The 24,913-nt window shown below is 48.3% G+C and overlaps 1 protein-coding gene across 3 annotated transcripts in view; it reads left to right on the top strand.

Annotated features, from left to right (window-relative positions):
- Positions 1-24,913, top strand: part of SFR1 (SWI5 dependent homologous recombination repair protein 1) — a 155,226-nt gene that overhangs the window by 25,287 nt on the left and 105,026 nt on the right. The window contains exon 1 of one of the 3 annotated variants that reach the window (XM_086922742.1): positions 6,442-6,568. The exons of 1 other annotated variant lie outside the window; for it this stretch is intronic. The gene's annotated coding sequence lies outside the window, so the exon portion shown is untranslated. One more of the 3 variants, XM_086922743.1, reaches the window with a different exon arrangement.

Genomic DNA, 24,913 nt, shown 5'->3' on the forward strand with positions numbered 1-24,913 from the left:
CTTCTCAGACCCCCATGACCTGACATGCTACCTGAAAGACTCACCTCCACAATTCATGGACTCCTCAAGCGGAGACTCCAACAAACGAAAAACTGAAGCAAAAGAGTCTGCCAACCGCTGATTGTGTTTGGATTGGTCTGGTGAGACTTCGCCCTCGTTCAACGTATCTCTGACGTCTGGTTGCTCCTGATCTTCAGTCACTGCAAATGGTTTAACCAAGTCTGTTTATAGATATCGTAATTTACGTATACCGAGTAGTAGGTTCAAGTATTGGATTCACTCCCCTTGAGGATCTTTCTCTTGTAACTGTCTAATTGTACTATTGTGTCCAGCATCGATCTGTTTTACACTGTTTCATACTGTTAGTCATGTTGTAGGCACTTTATTGATGCTTTACTTGAGCACTTCTGGCTTCAAGGGTATTCCTTGCACCACATATGTTCCTGCTGGCAGCACCATCTTCAATTCCAGATACTCGAGTTGTTTTTCCCATCGCCACGCAGCACTAAGCTAGTTAGTTCCTTTGCAGACCTGTTGGGTCTATATGTTACTATAATGAAAACGTCAGTTCTTGTTCACAATTTAAGGTCTCATGGTTGTAACGTCACATAGCTATGGGTCCTGAACCTCGCATTGAGACCCCGCACGGGGACCTTTCTCTGAGTATGTTAGGCTTGTACGGTCGCACAATTATGCTAAGAGCTCCTAACATGTTGATTCTCCTGTTGTTCTTTCATCCTTCTATAAAGTCCTGTGTTGACCATGGACGGTTCTGCCGTCACAGCTTCTAGGTTCGATTTCTCTAAGGGAGGGGGGAGGGGTGGGAGGGGGGTAAGGAGGAATGGATCTAAGGGCACTGGTTGGAGGGAGGTGGGAGAAGCGGGGGGCACGGGAAAATTTAATTCTGGTTTCAGTATTGTTTCTTTTAATTCCTTTGTTATCCACAGCACAGACATCAAAAGTAGTGTTGCATATGTTGCACATAGCTAGCCCACTAGTCGTTCACACTATTGGTTACCCCAAGCTTACGGACTTCAAATGTCTTCTAATGCTCATGTGTCCCAGCTATGCCCACTCCCGCCTCTGCCTTGTAACGTATGGGCCCCATGGCTTGTTCAACTCCAGTCGCAGTATGCCAGCACTTTCCTTGCGACATTCAACGGCTAGATGACTCAGAATAAATCAGTGGTAGAAAGCCTTAACATAATTTCTTTAAACATCAAGGGTCTTAATCACCCAGTTAAACGTAAAAACATTCTTGACTATTTAGCAAAATCCAAAGGCGATATCATCCTGCTACAGGAGACAAAATTGTCAAAAGAGGATGCAGAGTTCATTAAGCAACATTGGATTTCGCACACCCTTTGCTCCTCTGCAGTCCACAAAAAGAGGGGAGTGATTACCCTAATCTCGAAAAAGTCAAACATTTCTATCACCTCACACACTCACGACGATAACGGCAGACTGATTGTGGCTCACCTCAGAAGAGACGACGACCCCATTCATGTAGTAAACATTTATGGGCCAAACTCGGATACACCGGATTTCTGGGAACCCGTCACATCTGCAATAGAAACCATCCCCCAAGATGAACTCTTAATTGTTGGAGGGGACTTTAATCTCCCCCTACACCCCCTTCTAGACCGCCAATCCAAATGCACATACCACCCTTCACGTTCCCATGAAATTCTTAACCGTCTCTGCTCCAAATACAATCTACGCGACTCATTGCGCCTGCAACACCCAGACGGACGAGACTATACATTTTACTCAGCCCCCCACAACTATTATTCGAGAATCGATTACAAACTAATCTCTAGCCCTTTCACACACCTCATAGAGGAGACTGACATAGCTCCCAAACTGGTCTCGGATCACTCTTGCATTTATACCAAACTAGCAGGCTCACACTCGATCCTCCCCCCGAAACGCTGGCACTTTAATGATGACATCCTGTCCGACCCTGAAAATAAGACTAAGATAGAGAACGCCATCCGGGAGTTCTTTACCTTGAACATTTTGCCAGACTCAGACATCTCGGTTGTTTGGGATGCTTTTAAGGCCACAATTAGGGGTGTTATCATTAGCATTCGAGCACAAATTAATAAAAAAATGAACCTTGATCTGGAAACTCGAGAGAGAGAGAGAGATATTAAGGCACTAGAAATCTCCCACACAGCCGAAATAAGTAATACCTCCATCCTAGACCGCCTCACTAAAATGAAGTATGAATATAATGCAATTCTAAGCAATCGTGCAGGGGTATGGATAAAAAAAATTTAAGGAACTAAAATTATGCGAGGGCAATAGGGCCGGGAAACTTCTTGTGTCTTACCTCAAACATAAGAAAAAACAATTCCATATTGCTTCCATTAAAGACCAGGTCAACAACACCCACACCAAGAACAACAACATCTTACACACCTTCCAGTCTTTCTAGGAGGACCTTTACAAAAACAAATTGGCGTTCGACTCAGATGCGTGCACCAAATACTTAGACTCGTTAGACCTCCCTAGACTCTCTGATGAGGACAACTCCAAGTTGGGCTCCCCGTTCACAGTGCAGGAAATCTCTACTTCCATCAAAACCCTTAAAAGCAACAAGGCCCCTGGCCCTGACGGCTTCTCAGCCAGTTTCTATAAAAAATTTGAGGGAACTATCAGCCCGTTCCTCTTGAACCTCTTCCAGTCCTTTATGACTAAGGGTGCTGTCACTAACTCATTGAGCGAGGCCACCATAATTGTCATCCCGAAAGAAGGGAAAGACCCTCTCCTAACAAAAAATCGTCCAATCTCGCTCATAAATTTGGACTGTAAAATGTACGCTAAAATCCTAGCCAACAGATTGAATGCACTCCTCCCTAAATAAATTAGCAATTCGCAGGTGGGTTTCCTCAAACACTGACTATCAAATGATCATACGAGGTTACTTTGCCATGTCTTAGAGAAAGCTGAAATAACCGCCACTCCCTCCGTTACCATCACCCTCGACGCTGAAAAAGCGTTTGACAGAGTGTCATGGCTCTTTTTACAACACTGTATGCATTCTTTTATCCTGGGGAAGCCCTATATCGACATGGTTATGGCTCTATACTCCTCCCCGTCAGCCCGAATTGCCATAAACGGTTCCCTATCCGCACCTTTCCGTTTGGAACAGGGTACCAGACAGGGTTGCCCCCTCTTTCCAGCCCTTTTTCTCCTGGCCCTTGAACCCCTCTTAGCCGACATAAAACGTAACGAGAACATCAAAGGTGTGGAATTCGGAGACAGGCGAGTAAAATTGGCGGCATACGCAGACGACATCCTTCTGGTTACCGAACAGCCAGACTCCTCCATCGAGGGCCTCATGTCCCCCATCGAAGTCTATTCCCTATATTCCGGATACAAACTGAACAGGGATAAGTCTGAGGTTAAACCGCTGAACATACTCGGCACATGAGACATGCTGGGTAACTCGGGCCTCTACTGGCAACCAGGCTTCATTAAATACCTCGGGGTCGAATTTGGTAGCACTCTTGCTGAAGCCCTTCAACGTAACGAAAAAAACAACCTTGGATAAAATTAAAACGCAACTTGATGGCTGGTCCCCCAGCTTCATAACCTAGTGGGGAAGAATCAATGCCATCAAAGTGATGATCTCCCCATTGGTCAATTATCTCATCACCATGCTGCCCCTCACCTTATCCCCGGAATTTCATTAAATTAGACGCCGCACTCACAAATTTTCTCTGGAAAGGGAAAAAAATCACGAATTAGCTTACAGAAACTTCGCCTAGACAAGTCTGCAGGGGGAGTCAACCTGGCGGACTTCAAAAGATACCAAACTGCGTTTCTTGTCAAACAGGGCTCCTACTGGTTATCACCACCAGCGGGCTACTCCCCAGTGTGGCTTGAGATAGAGAAGGCCCTCCTCAGGAATGTCGCCCCAGCGTCTGCCCTGTTCACAAAACTGAATTCAATTACCTTCTCGAGACCTATTTTTCGAAATACAAGAGTGGCCCTTCTTAAAGTGGATAAGTTAATTGCTGCCTCCATCCGACGTTCATGCTGGGAATCAATATGGCATAACCCCACTGTGCTTTACAGGGGCAAACCATTATATAATCACCTCTGGGTAGAAAAGGCATTTTTTTTCCCACACCAATTATATGAAGGAACATACCCCCCCCTCGTTCAAAGATCTTCAATCCAAATATAACCTAAATTCACTTGAGTTCTAGAACTTTCTAAACATAAAAGCGGTGATCACCAAGGCGAATCTCTCTTCTAACCCTCCCTCCCGGCCTACCTCGCCAGATTAAACAAGCTAGGCCATCAAGTATCATGGATCTATAAACTCCTATGCCCACAGCATTCCAATCTCACTGATCATACCACAGTTTTGGACATCACGCTCCTCTTTCCCTATCTTAGACATGGAATGGGCCAAAACCTGGGATTCCTGCATGCGTCACAAAATCAGCCCTACACTATCCCAAACTAAATTCTGGCTTCTTCACAAAGCCTTTTGGACACCTGCACGTCATTTCGCTTACAATATCAGGTCTGACGCTGGAACTGTAACTGTGCTGAGGGTGACCTTGACCATCTTATCCTCCAATGTGAATGTGTTGCCCCCTTCTGGGATAAAGTCTTTGAATTTACTGATAAAGTCTTTCTCCCCACCCAGGGAATTACCATACCTAATCTTTGGGTTTCTCAAAGCCAAGTCCCTAAATGACAATGACAGGGCCTTACTTGACCTTCTCCTCATGGCTGCTGTAAAGGTAGTCCTCAATAATTGGAAGGATACCCAGAAAGCTAACTATGCCTGCTGGTTAAACTGGGTAATTATTCTCCGTGGCGCCGACAATACGGCTCTTCAGCACTCCCCTTGGAGGCCCCGCGTAGGCGTTTGTGGGTCACCCTTGACAACTACTTTAGTGCCCACAAACCCCCATGAACCAACCCCTCGCTCCCTTGACCCAACCACTCGTCACCTTGACCTCACACTCCTGCATTTTTTATTGGCTGGGTTCCCCTACCTGCATAGCTGTGTACAATGCAGCTAACTGTATTTCATGGCAACAAACTGTGGACCAATCGTGGGATACTACGGCTAATTCCGTCGCTCTTTGTGCTGTCTTATGTACGGTTTCCTTTATTTTAGCATCTTGTGTTGTTTCAATTCGTTTTTGATGCTTGATTCTTACTGGTACTTACCGTCTTCTATTTCAGCTCTCATCCTATTACTGCACTTCAAATGTATGTTTTAGAACCAAATGCTCGCTATTGTATGTATCACATTTGTACGACTGTCATCATTTATTTTATTCTTATGTCTGAAACTACCAATAAAAACTTTTTGAAATAAAAAAAAGTGAGATCCTTGTATTTTTGATAATTCTGTGCTTATAAAGTATATTTATTCCACTGGAATGATAATGTCCGATGTAAATACTTTTATTACCCCAAATGTTTCCAGGGCGCGACCCGAGTACTTAAGAGGTCTTTAAAAGACCAGTTTCTTTTTAATGAGGTTTTGTTGGTTTCTTTTTTTGTACCCCTCCTTAGAGCCCCTGCTTCTCCACTCTGCCTATTGCTGGAATAATTAGCCCCCCCCCCCCGACATTTTTTCTTAGCTCCCCATCCTGGAAATGTGGCTCTAGTTGCGCCTCGATACTAAGCAGTGTATTACGAAAGGTTGCGATCTACGAATGAGGGCCACTATTTTTTTAGGCTGCCTAGGCCGAATGGTAGTCCCAATTCAACCTGGACCATGCGTTTTAAACGTTCAAATAGCAGCTGCAAGCGCTATATACATTCAGTTGCAATCTAATATGAAAATACGATAGCAGGTGAGAAGAAAAAAAACGTAATCAGAAACACGTTTGATTTCCTGGAAAAATTATACATTTTTAACACACGTTTCGAGTGTACGTTTTGTAGTGAGCCCAAAGCATATTACTAAGAAACAATAAATATTATGAAGGTAGCTGTTGCGGTCAATTTATTAAAGAACTAACTTATACTAGAGCTACGTGTCTGAAGAAGGCTATTTACAGTAGCACAGCCTAGCTTGCTATTAAAGGAAAATATGTTGGTCAACATGAAAATGCGTATCTTTTGCAGAATGCACATGAGTTTCCTACAACACGCTAGCACAAGAAACAACCAACAGTATAAAATTACCATTCGACAAAAAAACAATACTAGCATATCGCCCCCCTCAAACAGGAGGCTGAAAACCTCCAGCAATTAAGCTGCGGAAGAATAACCGATGGCAAACAGCGACAACTCGCCTATACAGTCTATATAAAAACTTCCTGGATGAGTACTTCCAGGTCACGGGGGTGCTTTTTCCGGTAGGTTCAATAGAATGCATGTTCCGGGGCGGTTCTTAATTTTTCGAACCAATTGCATACTTTCTACGACGAGTCTAAGAACCCGTGTCTCCTAATACACCCTTTATATGCCAATCCGCGTAAAAGTAATTTTGGATTAGCCTTTTCCCTCCTTCCAGTTCAAAACTTTTATTTTTGAAAGTAAATCATAACAATCGGGTTGAATACCGACCCTAAGCCGTGAGGTAAGGCAAGCTTACACATATTTAGGAGCTTTCCATCGGATTGAGGGAGGTTCCGATGAGTGTTAATAAAGATATAAAGTGCTACTGGTACACAACTTGATTTTATAAGTGCTCGGGACATGTTAATAGAGCAAACCGCTCAGGCAGTCACCGTTTTCTTAACAGAAGGTTGAATTTGATCGTGGTGAGACGGGTTCTGCCAAGTACCGTTTCCAGTTGTGGAAGTGGTTACACAGAATGAATACAGCTATAAGAAGCAAACACCACATGGGTTTGTAGAAATTATTTAAACTCTTAAGTTTGTTTCTCCACTGTATTTTGGTAAAAATGCAACACCATTTATCACATGCGCAGCACTAAAAACATACTTCGCCGCCTTTCAAAATATTTTGGTTTCTGTGTTTTGAAATGCAGGATGTGCGAAGTACTTATATGAAGACTGGTCTGAAGGTAGGGGTACAGAAAAGGACAATTAGTTATGTATTTTAATTGGATTTACATAGGGCTTACTACCCATGATGAGGCGTTGGAGGTTTTTATGACGGGCAGCACGCTACACCATTACCTGAAGTTAGTGGTTATTAGTTATTGTTGGTTATTCAGGTAGATGTGCTCTTAGGAAAATTTCAAAGGCATTTCTGCCCGTTTTCTTGTTGTAGAATACGTTATTAGTATTTATCTGACATTATTAGAGATAGTTCATGTAAGCTAATCATTGGATGAGCAGATAGGTTACAGGAATTTGAGTACTGTTAAAAGGCAAAGAGAAGTGATTAGTGATGAACGTTCAATCAAACTTGAAAGCTTAAATAGGGTAGAGAAGGTGAAATATCGTTAGACTGCAAGGAATTGTTACTCGGAAGTAAAGTTTGTGATTTGTGAGGATAGGTATGGTTATGTTGCTGAACTAAGTAGAGAGTAAGGAGGGCAGGCATTACAGACAGGAGGCTACTGTATTAAGGCATGTAGAGGATGGACTGTAAGAAGAGGATTATTCAATGAAAAAGGAGAGAATAGCTAGCTATAAAATCAAGGTATGTTTTCGTGCTTGGCTTTACGACTATAGTGGGAGTAGATATTTGAGATAGTTTGCAATCAGAGGATGGATAAAGAGCAGAAAGAAGGTGGCAGGTGATATGTTGTTGCTTCTTTAATTGTTTTGTTTGACTGTTGATGCTGTGTATAGTATTTCTGTTCTTGGTTATACAGAACTAGAAGAATATGTACATTCTTTTGACTTCATACTTGGCTTATTGCATTATGAGGTACAGAACTATGGGTTATGTTCAGATAGCTGGTTCTTTACAAATTGTCTGGTAAAATTTAGAGGATTAAATGGCAATAACCTATTTATATTACATATTTAGTTATCATGATTTTGTAAATGATCAAAACACTTTCCTTCTTATTTCGGAAACATCTGATTTCAAATACTTTTACAAGTATTGTTAGAAATGGAGTTTCTGATTGCCTACAATCACTTACGGAAGCGAGGTACTACGAGGCAGAGATGCAACAATACTTGACAGCACAATCATAGCCGCATACAGAATTATCTTTAGCCTTCCTAAGCGGACCTCCCCACCACAGATCAGGCTGGAGTTTGGCATCCAACAGCAGCTCCTGGCACGTCAGGGGGCCTACATCTGTGCATGGGATAAAGTGAGGAAATCTGCACAGGGAACATTGAATGAATATCTGTGGAGGGAGATAGAGCAGTCCTCGACATCGCCTGCAGCCAAATATCTAGCAAAAAGCCTTGTAAACACCGGGCTGGAACAGCTTTGGGCTTCCTCCATAGATCATAAATCTTTCAACAATTTGGTAAAGAAATCCATCAACCATCAGTCATGGGTACAAGATAAAACCGATTTTTCAAAAAGAAGGCACGCTTGGATGACTTTGAACTCATACTCGGCAAAAGCTCCTCAGAATTATTTGGGCTTGGGTTACGCCAAAAAGACCAAAATGTGCTTCTTAAGATATAGACTAGGGCTTCTACCCTGCACTCAGTATTACCCACACTGGTTAAGAAAGAAAGCAGAATCGCCATGTCGTCTGTGCGGTGATGTGCAAGAAGATATGATTCACCTACTATGCTCTTGCGAGAAAATGCAAGAGGAGAGGAAACTCCTTTTGAAACGACACTTTATTCGGTTTGGGATACGTACACGAAGGAGTGCAGTACTTACTTGTTTCTCATCTCAGGACCCTCAACTGAGTTGCGGCCTTGTAAAATTTTTAAAGGCTGTGGAGAAAAAAATGCCAGGACTAGAATCTTGAACTGTTCTGATCCCAACTTATCTTGTAATAGAATCTGTCTACTTCCAGATACTGTGTGACAAATGAAAGACTAATATGGTTTTATAACTATGAAGAATAGAGCACAAAATGTCCACACTATGACGGTTTTAAACATATGTAATTTTATATTGTGTTTCATTTTAACTTATATTTTGTATCGTACTGCATTGGTTTTAATTAACTGTGCAAATAAACTATATAAACTATATATATATTGGCCAGGTTATGCACATAAGCCAGGCAGAACCAACCTCTCTAGTCAGGGCAAGTCAACTATACACTAAATTAACCCTTGCTCGCCCTCTGGTAGCTTGGCGTAGAGCAGCCAGGCTTAATCTAAGAGTCAATGTCTAAAGTGTTTGTGCAGCACAATAAGTACATTAATGCAGTGAAAACATCACCTAAAGGACTCCATACCAATGTAGAAAAATAGGTAACTTTTATTTTATTTAAATGTGACCAAAACAAAAATCATCCAATAAGTACTTCTTGATCAATTACTGCAAGTATAGGTACGATCTCAGGTCAAACAGACAAAACGGAAAGGTTTTAGAGGATTCCTTGCTGAGTAGCACATTGTCAGTAAGAAAATAGAGTGCCCAATGCTAGCAGTGCTAGCGCGCGTTCAACAAGGGAAATATTCGAATTTCAAGTACTCCCTCACAGAGGAAGCACATTGCCAGCCTAAACACTTGGGTCCGAGATTGAATGCAGTGCGCTTTGGACCAGGGAATAGAGAAACTTGTCCCGGTCAGCATATCAGGCCCCCACTGAGCGCTGTACCTGAAGTAATGTGCCGCCTGCAGGGTGTCCCGTTTCGGATTTACATCCTGTCATCACAGGAGTCTTTGTGGTGAAGAGGTGGCCTGAAGTGCCTGTGCTGAATTGACAGATCAGCTGCAACGGCCATTGTGCAACATTCTGTCCATCATCTTGTGTGTTTTGCTGTTCACCCTATGTGGTAAGGGTATGCCCAGACGTGGGTCCCTTGCTGGCTAAGCCACTGGAGTTAAGCTATCGTGGCTGAAGACGGCTGATGGCCAGAAACCGGTCCTAGGATGCTTGATTCCGGTCCAGGAATGACATGGCTTGGCAGTTCGGGCTGGACTGTTCCCATGAGGCACAGGGTCAAGACTGATTTGCATATGGCCATGTCTGAACTGGGGTGGCTTGGTGAGCAAAATAACGATGGATTAAACCCAGATCTGTGACTGGGGGTGAATGCTTTGCCATTGTGCAACATTCCGTCTATCATCTTGTGTGTTTTACGGTACTGTGGCAGTCCTTTCCTTCAGTTGTCTCGGACGTGGAAAAGGCTTTAGCAATGCTGACGTGAGCACCCAGGGGCAGAATCGTGTGATTAGGGATGCTACTAAGCAGGGGTGGGGAATTCATATCGCCCGACGCCCAGGACATATTGTTTGCTGACGGGGACAACAAGTCTTTATGTTTTTATTGTCCCTCGGACAAGTAGGCTCAACTTTCTGCAGCAAAAACCTTTCACAGCACAGAAGACTTAAAATCCTTCTAACCGGCTTCCAAATGCGTGCTGAGTTTATTGACATAACTTTCTAAGACTTAATAGCCCTTTGAATTTCCGACAATGCCCAGAAGTGCTTCCCTCCTTTCTGACCACAGCGCGCGGCACTGACATCTCTTTGAAGGTTGCAGGGCTGTCCTGGCGTACGCGTTTGGAAAAGAAAAAAAAACGTCTCTGCTTACACGGTTTCATTCCGGGTGCAAGGCTGCCACTTACAACTGCACTCTGAAGGCATTTAGGCCCGTCACCGTTGCTTGTAACCAGAATGCGCAAGTACTGCCTTTCACAATAATCCTGTGTTTCCGAGACGCTGCACTCCCCAAAGCCTGCCAATGTGGCCCCTTCCTTCAGAGGTCATTGCCCTTGAGCCTTTGGTGTAAAGCACTCGGCCTATGACCACCAGCAGCAGAAATCGCGGCTGCTCTCACCACCACTGCAGCTATTAAGGGGCTCATCGGAGCTATTATCAGATCTGAGCCCACTAGGTAAGAGGCAGCAAAGGAACAGTAAAATATAAATGGTAAAGTTGCCTTTTCTGTAAACTTTGACGGTCGACAAAATATTGTGCCCAGCCCCACATCAAAAAAGTGTTGTCAAAATCCACTTTTTGATGTGGGGGCTCGCACAATGCTATAACATGTAGTTTATGGAAAATGAATCTTTACAAATTTCGACTTAAGCATTTATATTTATATTTTTACCATGCTGTTGCTGCCTCTCTTACCTAGTGGACTGAGTTCTGATAAAAAACATTTTAGACCTATTTATTTATGCGTGTGTTTGTGAGCATGGGCACATTCTTTTATAGGATTCTGAAAACAATTTTTATTGTTTTAGTGAATTGAAAGCTCGTGAGGTTCTAAAGCTAAATCTACTGATTAAGGGACCCCCACCAATAAAACCTGGGGCATAGTGAACCCCTCTCTATAGCAGCTATACCAGAGTTTTTTATGGGCCTCTCGTCTGCAACTTGACAGGTTAGAGACCATGATTAACTAAAAGAAAAAAATATGGGTTGCTAGAAAAGGCAGAGAAGGGTGGAAAAGGGGTAAAGGGTAGATGAGTGGGTGAATGTATGGGTGGATGAAAGGATGGATGGATGGTTGGGTGAAAGGGTGGATGGGTATGTGAAAGTATAGATGGATAATTGGGTGACGGGATGGGTGGATGAGTGGGTGAAAAGATGGGTGGGTGAGAGAATGAGGACTTTGTGTATGTGAGTGAAAGAATGTGTAGCTGGGTGGATGAAATGTTGACAAAATAAAAGGAAATCCGAGATGGATGGATCGGTGGGTAAAATGATGGCAGAGTAAATAAAAGTTGAATGGATAGAAGGATTTCATAGTAATTTAAAATCTGAGAGGATGGATGTATGGCAAAGTAAATGAAAATCTGAGAGGATGGATGAATGGCAAAGTAAATTAAAATTTGAGAGCATGGATGGATGAATAAATGAATGGCAAAGGAACAATTGATGGCTGAAAGGCTTTATTGATTGATGGGTAAGTCAAATGATGGATGCATGGGTGGATGGATGCGTGCATAGATAGTGGATGGGTGAACAGATGGGTAGATGTATAGAATGGCCAATAGATGGATGTAATGGGGAAGAGTGAATGATTGAAATAATGAGCGGATGATAGAATGTAAAGTTGAAATGGTGGACATGAGCAGATGTGGCATGAAATAATAATGGATAGATGCTTGGATGGAAGTGACAAAGGAGTTTTAGGGAGGTTCGAGCTCACTTACATCACTTGCTTGGTGCTGTCAGAGGATTGGTCAAAGTGGGGGGTATTTTAATTTTCTGGCTACTCCCTGGAATAAAATCATCAAAGGGCTCTTCCCTTTACTTAGTAGCAGAGTACCACTGTAAATCACACACCATAATGATCTCCTCATTTTATAAGAACACCACCTACGCATCACTCAGCATATAGAGGATACTTACCTGTGCAAATGGAATAAGCTGTGCAAGTGTGGGCTGTACAACGCTTGATTTATGTAATATACTGAAGATGCTAGGAACAATAGTAAAGCAAGGCTCAACTATGTCTTGCATGAGGTCCACACGGTACCTGAGCTACACTGCATATGATCTTTACAGTGACCTGTGCAGGACATGAGTTGTATAATCTGTATGAACAGTGCTGTGCATCATTCATGTAAGGGGAAGGGATAGTGCATGAGGGAATTGTTACATAGAAGGTGTAAAGTGTATGATGAGCTGCACTACATTCCCCCATTGCCTAAGAAACAATTTGGTAGTTTCTCATGGAAATAATATAGTGACAAATTTGCCTTTGTTTGCTAGAGGTATGGTCGGCCACAGTTTATTGGTCTTGTCGGTGTGCTAATGTTTAAAACAAAATTGTGTAACATGTTCATGGGTCAAGTGCATTAAGGTTGCGTAGAGAGTTAAAGTCAGATACATTCAAAAACAGTGAGCAGGAATCTCAGCTTGCATTACTGACAGGGGTTCCAATAAAAGCAGGTGTGCAATTGTCTGCTACATTTACATGTTGTGGCTGTAAGTATGGCTTGCAGAAGGCTCCTTTATTGTATGCAGGTGTATATAGAAGAATGGAAGCAAGATTGGTGATTTCATTTTGAAAACGGACAATGTACCCCAAACAATGTGCTCCTTGAAAAAGGGATGAAAAGAGCAAAATATTTGCAACTTAAAAATGGCTGTAGTGTGCAGAAAGCTACAATGCAGGGTTTGAAAACATTAACTACCATTGCACTCAGGAATCATTTAACACATCAGCGTTGGTGCATGTCAATATTTTAAAACCATAATAAAGGCAAATCAAGGTAAAACTACTTAAAAAATTAATTAGGGGCCATACTTATAACAGAATGTAACAAATCTGGATCCACAGATCTATAAATTGCATGGGTGCAGAATTAGGACTTTCAGAAATTCATAAGAGTTTACATAAGTTGGCCTGAAAACCTACAACAATTCCATGTTCCTAAACACACTCTTTACAAACATATAACTTATTACCTTTTTCAGGGTGCAGAGGGGGTTAGAGAGGAGTTTGTGGTGCTGTTAAACAATGTACGTTACACGCATGCACACATTTGCACTGAAATCCAGGTCTGGAAAAAACAACTCTTTTTGCTAGTGAATACTTTTATAGGTACAAAACCAATCTTTTTATGTCTAAGCCAAACTTGCAGGTATTGATAGCTTACTTTTTGACTCTGGAACTAGATCGCCTACAAATTGTTGCCACACTATGAAAGTCTACGTATTGGATATCGTGCTGGGTATATGATCACAATTCTAGCAAACCAGGGAACCAAGGTAGAGTGAGACGAAGGGAACTGTCCAAAACTACAATGTGGACACTCAGACAGGGGCAGTCTCCTTGATCCTCCGTTGTTAACTGAGGCACTGGACTACAAGTAGAATCTAAGTTTATTTACAGTAACATTTTGTGAAAATGAGTGAATTTTTACATAATTTATAATTATCAGGGTAGTGTGTCTACAAGTCTTTTCCTCAGGCAAGACAGAGAGCAATGATACAATTAGAGCAGTGAACTTCAATGTAATAAAAGTGCTGACATATTCAGAGGCTTACCATGACCTTGAACAGAGCTCACTTAAACAGAGTCTGTGAATATTCAAATATTTGACATAAAAACCTAGTGTGTTGAGGGTCCTGTACAATCAGAAAGGTAGCTGAACAGAGCACAGTAAGAATACAAATGATGATGTAAAATGAGCCCTGGCCTAATCAGAGAAGCTGCTATCCAAGCTCTTATATGAGAATGCAGTTATAAATTGAAACCTCATTGTTTGGTACCAAATGGGACAAGTAGACTTTTTTACGGGACAAGTAGATTTTTTTACAGGACCAGTAGATTTCTGAAACATCTTGTCCTATGGACAAGAAGATATTTTATAAAATTCCACACCCCTGTACTAAGTCACAGGAGACTCAGAATCACATGAGCAATGTGGTCGTCACCGCACTAGGCTTTAGTTGCATAAAAACTGCAATTTCGATTAGTGTTTGAACTGAGTCTAGAGTGAATATCTGCTTGTTGCACAGCATTTTGTTTGACCCATGAATGCCCCTCTTGCAGTCAGAAGTGGATAATTGTCTTTTCAATCCTCAGACTCTGTAACAGAGACCAAGCCCTTGGAGTTTCTTGGGAAATTGGAAGTTGTAGAGGGTAATTTCGATTTTTCCTCACTGCAGAGGCAGCAGGCCAACACAGCAGAGCAAGTTGCAACGTGGCAGTCTCTCCATTCAGCACAGTAACCAGCAGGCCAACACACAAAACAAGTTGCAGTCCCTCCTGGCAGCACAGCTCCTCGTTGTTGCAGAGTCTCCTCAGGAACTCAAAGTGAACTAAACTGGGATTGTCAGAGGCCTAGTACTTATTTTTTTTTTTTTTTTAAATCTGTTTTATTGAAACTCTTGGTATACAAGTACAGTTCGTTAGGTGCATAATTCAAAGGGGAATCAACAATCGGAGTGGTTCGTACAGTATCAAAGCAATTACAGTCGATGGTTGACGGTCCAATAATTGCACATATATATAGAAATCATCACTTATCGCCCCATGGGTGGGCACTGCGTGCATCAGACCATTCATTCCATTGCCTTGTCCCGATGTATCTCGCAGTGCCGTTCCCACCAGGACAACCAATCTTGCCCGCCCAGATGGGTAGCTTGGTGGACAGCCGTCCCCCCGGTGTTCGCAGCCTTTTGGTCGGTAGTGTAGTGTGGTGACTCCCTTCAGTGTGAATAGTCATCCAGGCCCGACTCCGGGCGGCATGTACGAGTACTGTGGACGACTATATTGGTCAGGATGTTGGCACCGTGGGGTGGAGGGTCTCGGCAGTGGCTTGCCTATGTGCTGCACTCCTGTGTGTAGTCTCTGTATGCTAGTAGTGAGGGTGTAAGTAGGAAAGGCAGGTCTGGTGCGGTCAACTGGGGGGCGACCTCTGCCGTGGGTGTCGCTATTCCGATCTAGGGGAGAACAGGAAAGAAGGTGTGGGTGCAACGGACCTAAGCTTGGGGGGGGGGGGGGTGCTGCAGTGTGGGCCTTGTCTCGTTGGTTTCGGGCGGAGTAGCCTCATAGGGTGCTGTCCGTGGTGCTCGCGGGAGGGTATTACAAGTGGTGTGTGATAACTCTGAATCCCGGGGTGGGAGTGCATTAGCGGAGTCGCCAGTGTGTGTTGTTCCCACTGACAGGCAAGGGGGGGTGGGGGGGGGCGCAAGGGGCGGAGCGGGCGGGGAGGCGGGGGAGGGGGGGGGGAAACCAGGGGGGTGGGAGGGGTCAGGCGCGGGGGGGGGCGGAAGGGGGAGGGCGGTGGATCACGGGGGCGGCGTTTCATTCATCTGCGCGCGGCCTTCATTACTCCCCTTTCCCACTATTCTCTCTCTACATCACCCCTTTATCATGGCAGGCCCTGGTGAAAGCTCGAAGGAAACCCTCCCACATCTGGGCTATCGGTATGGCCCTCCGCCCCGCCGTCTCCTCCCTGCTTAGTACCGTGCCCTCTGCAGTCGCCCAGTAGGTGAGGGAGGCACTCCAATGTTTTGTCAGCGGTGGTGTTACTGCTTTCCAGTGGCGGGTTATGAGTCTTTTGGCGGTTATCAGCCCTAAATCCCAGAATCTCATGTGCGGTTTGTTGTGCTTCGTCCTGGTGAGAAGGCCCAATACACAGGTGTCCCAGTCGTGTCGAGCGCTGAGCCCCGTCCCTTTCGCCAACAGCGTGGTGACATCGTGCCAATACGTCTGTAGCTTGGGACATGCCCACAGCATGTGTAGGAGATCCGCGTTCAGTAGCGCGCAACGTGGGCATTTGGACGTGTCCAGGCCAAAGTAACGATTAATCTTGTCCGGGGACAGATATGCCCTGTGTGTTATGTAGAACTGTATGATTCTAAATCTCGAATTGCGGGGAATGTGTTGTGGTCCCTCTAAAATCCTTTCCCATTCCTTATCCGACCAGTCCTCCCCCCTGTCAGTGGTCCACCTGTCCCTGAGCGACCGCAGTGAGCATGTAGTGTGGGACCTCAGCGCCTGCGTTAGCCAGTGTACGACGTGCGTGCCCGTCCCCATTACGTGCAGGTACTGTATTAAGAGGTGTGTCTCAGGTTCCGCCGACATGTCTCCCCAATGTTCCGTTAGGACCCGTATCATTGATGCATGCGTCAGGAATTGACCCGCTGGCAGTCCGGGGTTCTCCACTAGTCCCTCGAACTGCATCAGGGCCCCGTCGTCATAGAGGTCCGCCATCGTTTCAAGTCCCACCTGTGCCCAGTCCTGCAGGCGCGCTGCCGTTACCACTCCTCCCGGTCTGGGTAACCCCTCCAGCGGTAATGCTGGGGCGTAGGGTGTAGTGTCCCTGGTTAATGTCAGTGCACGCTTGTAACATCTCAGTGCCACCGCTACATGTAGTTGCGACTCGCGTGTCACGCCTCTGAGGGGGTGGAACAGTGCGAGAGCCTCCGCATGGGTCAGTGCTGGGGTTGTTGAGGCCGTATCGCTCAAGTTTCTGCCCGCGAGCCATGCCACCACCCATTGAAGCTGTGCGGCGAGGTAGTAATGCTCGTGGTTCGGGACCGCTAGTCCCCCCGAGGTCGTCGGGGCATATAATTTGTTCAGGGCTACCCTCGGTCTCCCCGTGTTCCATATGAGGGTTCGCATTAAGGCCTCCAGGTCTTTGAAGACCCGGGCTGGGACATATACCGGCAGGTTCGAATAGTAGTACAGAAGTCTGGGCAAGACTATCATTTTGGACAGGGTGATCCTGGCCGGGACATTAAGCGGGAGCGTGCCCCAGAATCGGATTTGTGCCCGCAAGGAGTTTATGGCTCGAACCAGGTTGCCATCCAGTATATCCGCCGCGTTCCTGTAAATGTGTATGCCCAGGTACCTAAAGGTGCCGGCATACCACGTCAGCGTCGTGTCCCCGAGCCGTACTACGCATTCTTGCATGTCTGGGTGAAAGGGGAAGACCCCAGACTTACCCCAGTTGACCCTTAGACCCGAGTGCGTCGCGAATTCGCTGAGGGCACCGGTGAGTTCCGGGGGTATCCGTGTCAGGTCCCGGACGTAGAGGAGTAAATCATCGGCATACAAGGAAACCGCGTGCTCCCCGTCAGTCAATGGGATGCCCCACTGGGCGCCCTGCATCCTCAGTATCTCTGCCAGCGGTTCCATTGCCAGTGAGAAGAGTAGGGGCGATAACGGGCAGCCTTGTCGCGTGCCCCGCCGCACCTGTATAGCATCCGAGATCAGGCTCCCTATCCGGACCCGGACGGTGGGCGTCTGGTATAGTAGTCCCACCATTTCTAGATAGTCGTCCCCCAGACCAAATTTTTGCATAACCGTTCTAAGGTACGGCCACTCCACTGAATCAAACGCCTTTTCCAGGTCCAATACTATGCAACCCGACCGTGGCCAGGGGTCTCTCGCGTACTCCTGCACCCTGAATAATCGGCGGATATTGAGCGATGTGCTGCGTGTGGGCACGAACCCGTTCTGGTCAGGGTGGACCAGTAGGGGCGTATATTGGGCCAGTCTCCTCGCTAGAGTGGAGGCTAGTATTTTATAGTCTGTGTTTAGGAGGGCGAGAGGCCTGTATGAGCCCATAAGCGTCCCCTCCTTGCCCGGTTTCAAGAGGGAGATCAGTGTAGCCTCGCTCAGTGAAGGGGGCAGGGAGGAATCCTCTAGAGCCGTCTCATACAATTTAACGAGTTCAGGAATCAGGAGATCCTGGTAGGCTTTATAAAACTCCGCTGGGAGTCCGTCGGGGCCAGGGGACTTGCCGTTTGAGAGCGCCGCTATGGTCTCCCGGAGTTCCTCAGGGGCGATGGGTGCCGCGAGGATAGCTCGTTGGGCGTCGGTGAGTGTCGGCAACGTCAACCGACGGAGATACTCCTCCGTGTCTGGGGCGGGTGAGGGCATGCAAGAGCGATACAGTGCTCCGTAATGTGTGGTGAATGCTCTATGAATCCCTGACTGTGTGTGTAGGGACGCCCCAGTCGCGTCTAGCACCTTTGTGACTGGTTTCGTTCGGTCTTCACTGGCGATGAGCCACGATAGCAACTTTCCGGGCTTATCTCCCCTATCATGTGTGCGTGCCGCATGAGCCGCGAAATTCAGGCATCGGAGCCTCTCCAATAGTCGTTCGTGGGTCGCCTGCGCATGTCGAAGGCCAGCGATATTTCCTCCCGTCGAGTCCCGTTCATGTCGACTCAGTTCCTCCTCCACCCTCTGTAGGTCCCTCTCCACCTGACGTTTGAGATTCCCCTGTGTACCTAAACACTGCCCCCTAATGACCACCTTAAACGCCTCCCATTCCATTTGCAGAGAAGTGGCTGAGCCTGCGTTATCCTCAAAGTAATGTACTATATGTGCAAACAGAGAATCCCGGAAGGGCGCGTCTAGCAGGAGGTCTGGTTGCAGCTTCCAAGTGGGGACAGGGGGGCGGGCACTCTCTCTAGTGATGGTTAGCATATGTGGGTTGTGGTCCGAGTGTGTCCTACCCATGTAATGCGCGTCCGTCGCTAGCGGGAGTAGATCATCCGTGAGCATGAATCTGTCCAATCGGGTGTGTAGGGTGTGGGCTCCCGAGTAGTACGAGTATACCCTGGCCGTGGGGTTCCTATGGCGCCACACATCATGTAAGTTCCAGTGTGAGGCCCAGGCTATAAGAGCTTTCATGGCGCCCACTACCGGCGCATTGGGTAGTGGTGGGAATGAGCGGTCCAGTGTGGTGTCCAGTACACTATTATAATCCCCTCCCAGCACCCAGGGGACCCCATGCCAATGTGCCAGTGTCGCGGAGACCGTCTCAAGGAAGCCCTGTTGGTCCGTGTTAGGGGCATAGAGCGACGCCACCACTAGCGGTCGCCCGTCTAAGCGCCCCTTCACTGCCACAAACCTCCCCTCCTTGTCTATGTGGGAGTCCTCTACCTCAAACGGGAGCCCCGGTCTGATCCATATCAGTGCCCCCCTAGCGTAAGAGGAGAACCCTGTGGCGTAAACCTGTCCGCGCCATCGCCTGCGTAGGGTGTGTACCTCAGGGGCCGTTAGGTGTGTCTCCTGGAGGAGCGCTATCTGTACCTTGTGTCTCTTTAAGTAGGAGTAAATCATGTATCTGCGTGCAGGTGTGTGTATTCCGCGTACATTCCAGGTACACATTACCACTTCAGCCATCAGCATATAATAAGTCAGTCACACCCACTCTCCCCCCCCACACCAAGCGTCTCCCCAAGGGGCCCTCCACCACCCAGCGTCAGAGCATCTCCAGCTTTTCTCGAGCAGCACCCAGGAGAACCCAGTGAGCACCCCCATAGGTCATGTATGCAGCGTTGCACAGTAGGGAAAGGGGGGGTAAACATTAACTGGGGGGGATACCATCGGGTCGGTTGCCAAACGGGCAGCCGTCCAAACTTTTCGCAACAAGTACGAACAGTCCATACTGGGGGGTTGCTGTCCATCGCGCAGTCCAAGTGCCCAGTGAGAGTTCGTTGAGCGTGAGTGCCCTCCCAGGGGGGTGTGTAGTGTAGGCCCGATCGGCCATCAGGCCGGCCCACTGCCTGGGTAGTAACATGTCCAGAAAGTCATAGGGTGTCTGCCCCGTCTGAGCCTGGAGACGTTAACTATCGCCCACCAATAGGGACCCCGCTATGTAGCGGCCCTCGTGGCAAGGATGCCACCGGGCAGCTGCTCCGTAACAAGCTACTGCAAATATGACATTGTCTCAACTTACTGCGTGTTCCGTGTCCGCCACCACCAGGCCTCGCTGTGTCTTTACCTCTATCACTGGTGGCTCCGTGGCATGGCACTCCTCCATTAGCCAAACAGGTCCGATGTCTGTGGGGTGATGTCAGGCAGCCCATTCGAGAGCTGCGAGTCCGGGAGTCCATAGATCGCTTCATCGTCGCTTGGCGATGCTCTGGGGCTGTGGGCGGGCGGGGAGCGTTGTGAAGGGGAGCCGCTGAGCTCCGAGACCATTCGCAGAGCTTCCTGTTGTTCCCTGCGCACCTCCTCCTCTGGTGGGCTCGCGCTGTGTTGGGTGCTGCTGGCCGCTGGAGAGGGTGACCGTGCTCCACGTCTCCTGTTAGACCTCCTGCGTTTCCTTGGCCTGTCCGGGCGTCCCGACCTTCCAGTGTTTTTATCCGTCCCATTGTCGAGCCAGGCTTCCACATCTTCCGAGGAGTCAAAGAAGTGCGTTTTCTCGTTCGCTACCACCCTGAGTTTTGCTGGGAAGAGGAGGGAGTACGTGAGTCCCAGCTGTCGTAGTCTCCGCTTCACCATTAGGAATGATTGTCGTTGGCGTTGCACCTGGATCGTGTAGTCCGGGAAGAACATTATATTCGCGTTCTCGACCTGTATGGTGCCCAGCTTCCGAGTCTCTCGCAGGACAGCATCCCGGTCCCTGTAATTCAGGATACGGAGTAGGAATGGGCGCGGGTTGGAACCGGTGTGTAGTGGCCTTGACGGGACTCTGTGCGCCCGTTCCACCACGAAGTGCGGTGAGAGGGTGCCTTCCGGTAGCAGGGTGCGTAACCATTCTTCTACGTGGGTGGTCGGATCCTTGCCTTCCCATTTTTCGGGCAAACCCACTATGCGGACGTTGTTGCGTCTCGCCCGCCCTTCTGCATCTTCCGCCCTGTCCTCCAGGAACTCCACCCTGTTGAGGAGATCTTTAATCTGCTTGTCTGACTGGGCGACCCGAGGTTCTATGCCCGTCACCGTGGTTTCCAGGGTTTTGGTGCGTTCAGCCAGTTTCTTGTGATCTTCCCTCAGGTGCGTTAGGTCAATGGCGACTCCGTCTATTTTCGCCTCCAGGGACGTCCGGGTAGACTGGATGGAGCTTTCCAATCGTTCCATGGCTGCCAGCACCGAGTCCAGTTTAGTTGCCACCGGATCCGCGTCCGTTTGCTTCTGCGTCTTATCCATCTTGCCCTTTTGGGACGTGGTCCCCGTTCCTGTGCGTTTTCCGGCACCCCCGGACATGGGCGAGCGCTGGCCCGCGGGGGACCCCAGCGAGGTGTCGGTTTGTGGTCGCGGTACTTGTCAGAGTCGCTGGCTGGAGTTCCGGCAATGTTTCTAGGTCAGGGAGTGCAGGGTATGTCCACCTTGGAGTCTCCCGTGAGGTTGGACTGCGCGGGTCTGATTCCTGCCCAGGCAACGTGCGGCTCCTTGTCGCTTCTGTGGCGAAGCGTGATTTAAGCTCCTCGTCGACTCCTCGTTATGGTGGGCGTCTCGCTGTGTCGCGGCCTAGAGGGCGCCGAGATTCTGTGACGTTCAGCTGTAGCGCGTGTGGTGTGCAGTAGGTAATGTCCTCCTGTGGCGGCCGCCACCCCTAATAGTTCCTGTGGGCCCGTGCACGTGGCCTGGCCGCCGTTAGCAATGGCGGGTGGGGTGGACAGTTGGGTCCCAGGTCCCCCAAGTGGTCCGTGGCTTCCGCCGGCTCCGCTCCACCGGTGTCTCGTGGTGCGTGCTGCAGAGACTGCCTGTGGTGCCCCCCCTGGATGTTTCGCTGCTGCCTGGTCACTGGGCCCGGTTTGTGTCGCCGCACGGGATCAGGTCCGTGTGCTCCGCGCTGCCGTGAGTGGCGGATCTGCGCCCAGGCGGGCGCTGTGTTCTCTGCGTGCTGGGCTGGCCTCCTACCTGGTGGGGTGTTCGGGGCTTCTGGTGCTGCCTGCGGTGTCCCCCCTGGATGTTCCGCTGCTGCCTGGTCTCTGGGCCCGGTTTGTGGCGCCGTACGGGACCAGGTCCGTGTGCTCCGCGCTGCCGTGAGTGGCGGGTCTGCGCTCAGGCGGGCGCTGTGTTCCCTGCGTGCTGGTCTGGCCTCTAACCTGGGGGGGTGTTCGGGGCTTCTGATCACTGCCCTGTCGGAGCCTGGGGGGTGCAGCCCCTCGGGGGTCCGAGCGCGCTCGGGTCCGCTTTTTCCAACGCCGGTCCGCACCTGCGACAGTGGGCGATGGGGGATGGGCACCTCTCCGCTCCTCGGCCGATCACGGCAGCCTGGACGGCGGTCACGGTCCCTCTGCAGCACCTCTCCGTCAGTACGCCTCCGTCTTCTGTGGCTTGTCGGGGGGGTCAATCACCGACTGTGTGTCCTGGCGTCGCTGCCGCTTGGTCGCGTCTCCCAAGGGACCCGTCCGTGTGGCCCTCACTTCCGGTTGCAGCACCGGACTCTCTTGGTGGGTCTCGCCGGAGCCGTGGACACCTCTTCGGCTGCGCCGGCCTCACTGGCGCCGATGCGGTCTCGGAGCTCGCCGAACTCCGATTCTCGGACCAACGCTGCGTGGGCACCCTATAATCACTCGCTGCGAGTCCTGGCCGGCCAGGCGGTGAATTTCACGGATAAAGTGACCCCTGAGCGTGGGATCACGCTGGAGCTTCGCTAGGGTGCAGCCAGTCTCGCTGCGCGCGTAGCCACCAGAGGCCTAGTACTTATGCCAAACATGTTTTCTTGGAAGTGGGGGAAACCTCAAAAGAGGCCTTAGAACCTCACAAGGTCTCTGCCCTTCCTTCCCTGGCTTCAGACGCACTGCAGGGGAGTATGCAGCTCTCTCTATCGGTACAGGCACAGCCCTATTAGGGTGCAAGTGTCAGCTCCTCCCTCCCAATCTACATCAGGCCCATCAGCCATGTGATGGGCGATCAGGATGCAAATGTTACACCTCCGCTCCCTTTGTGTGACTGTCTAGAGGTAATGCACAATGCCCAGCTGTCACTCTGACCCAGACGTGCTTTCAGAGATCTGCAGAGGCACAGGATGGTTTAAGTAAGAAAATGCCAACTCGAGCCTGCAGTTTAAAAAAACAACATTACTTAAAGATGTGTTTTTAAACTCTTGAGTTCAGAGTCACCAAACTCCAATTTTCTTTCTGCTCCCAGTGGGAAATTACACTTAAAAGATGTTTCAGGGAACTCCCCATATTTACCTAGGTGAGAGATAGACCTTGCAGTAGCGAAAACAATTTAAGAACATTTCACCACCAGGACATTCAAAACTTGAAATTACATGTCCTACTTTTTACATACACTGCAGCCTGCCCATAGAGCTATCTGAGGTCTACCTTAGGGGTGACTTGCATGTAATAAAAAAAAGGTTTGGGCCAGGCACGTAGGTTAGCTTGGCAGGTTGAAATGGCAGTTTAAAACAGCACACACAGGTTCTTCAAAGGCAGGCCTGAGCCACGTTTAAAGAGCTACGTGCAATAACCATCTGAGAGGCCTATGGTCTGTTTGAACTTTGATGTGAGTGCCAAACACGTATGGGCTCAGCTTCTTCAGCACCTAGACCACAGCAAAGGCTTCCCTTTCAAATGCACTCCACCTCTGTTCCCTGGTAAGTAGCCTTCTACTGATAAAGGCTACAGGCTAATCCAGGCCCTCTTCATTTAGCTGTAAGAGCACAGCCCCTATGCCAGGCTCTGAGGCGTACCTCTACACAAAAGACTCGGGAGAAATCGGTGGCCATAAACACTGGTGCCTTGCATAAGGCTGCCTTCAGGGCTTTAAAAGCATTTTAGCATGCCTTAGTCCAGATCATCTGAAGTGGCCACTTCTTGGAAATCAGCCTTGTCATTGGGGCAACGATGGTGCCATATCCCTTGATGAATCTCTGGTAATAACCAGTGAGGCCTAAAAAGGCACTCCCTTCTGTCAGGGTCTTGGGGGGGGGGGGGAAGGGGGGGGGGGAAGGGGGGGGGGGTGTTTCTAAGCCAGAATGCTGTCAATCCGTGGCTGCAAGGTTTTCACCTTGCTGCCCCCTACTTGGTGTCCCAAGTAGACCACAGAACACTGCCCATATCTGGCACTAACTGGCCTTGATAGTCAGGCCAGCGCTCTGCAGAACCTGAAGCACTTCCTGGAGGTGGTTTATGTGGTCCTTCCAACTGGAGCTGAAGACTGCAATGTTGTCTAAGTTGGCATCACTGAAGTTCTCCAACCCAGCCAGGACTTGATTGACCAGCCTCTGGAAGTTGGCAGGGGCGTTTCTTCAAACCCCAGGGCATAATATGGAACTGGAAATGCCCTTCTGGAGTTGAGAACTCAGACCTCTCTTTAGCCCTCTCGGACAAGGCAATCTGCCAGTACCTGGAGGGGCAACCTTGAGAACCAGCACCATGGGCCTGGATCATGGGCCGTTTGAGGGCTCAATAACCCCTAACACTAGCATCTTGGGGACCCCCTTTTTGATGCTGGCACTCACCTTATCAGACAACCTGTAAATTGTTCTCTTTACAGGTGTGCAGCCCCCAGTATCCATGTCATGGGTGCACCATGCAGTGAGTCTTGGGGTAAAGGAGAACAAAGAGGAAAACGGTCCCAGCAATTGGTGGCAGTCTCTCTGTTTGGTTTAGGGTCATTGTTGGGGAGAGGTTGACACCGTCCACTGACCCATACTGCTCTTTGGAAGATAAGAGATCTGGGAGAGGTTCACTCTCCTTTTTCACCCCATCATCAGTAGCCAAGAGCATGGGAATTTCAGAC

Source organism: Lissotriton vulgaris, chromosome 5 (assembly GCF_964263255.1).
Source record: "Lissotriton vulgaris chromosome 5, aLisVul1.2, whole genome shotgun sequence".
NCBI lineage: Eukaryota > Metazoa > Chordata > Amphibia > Caudata > Salamandridae > Lissotriton > Lissotriton vulgaris.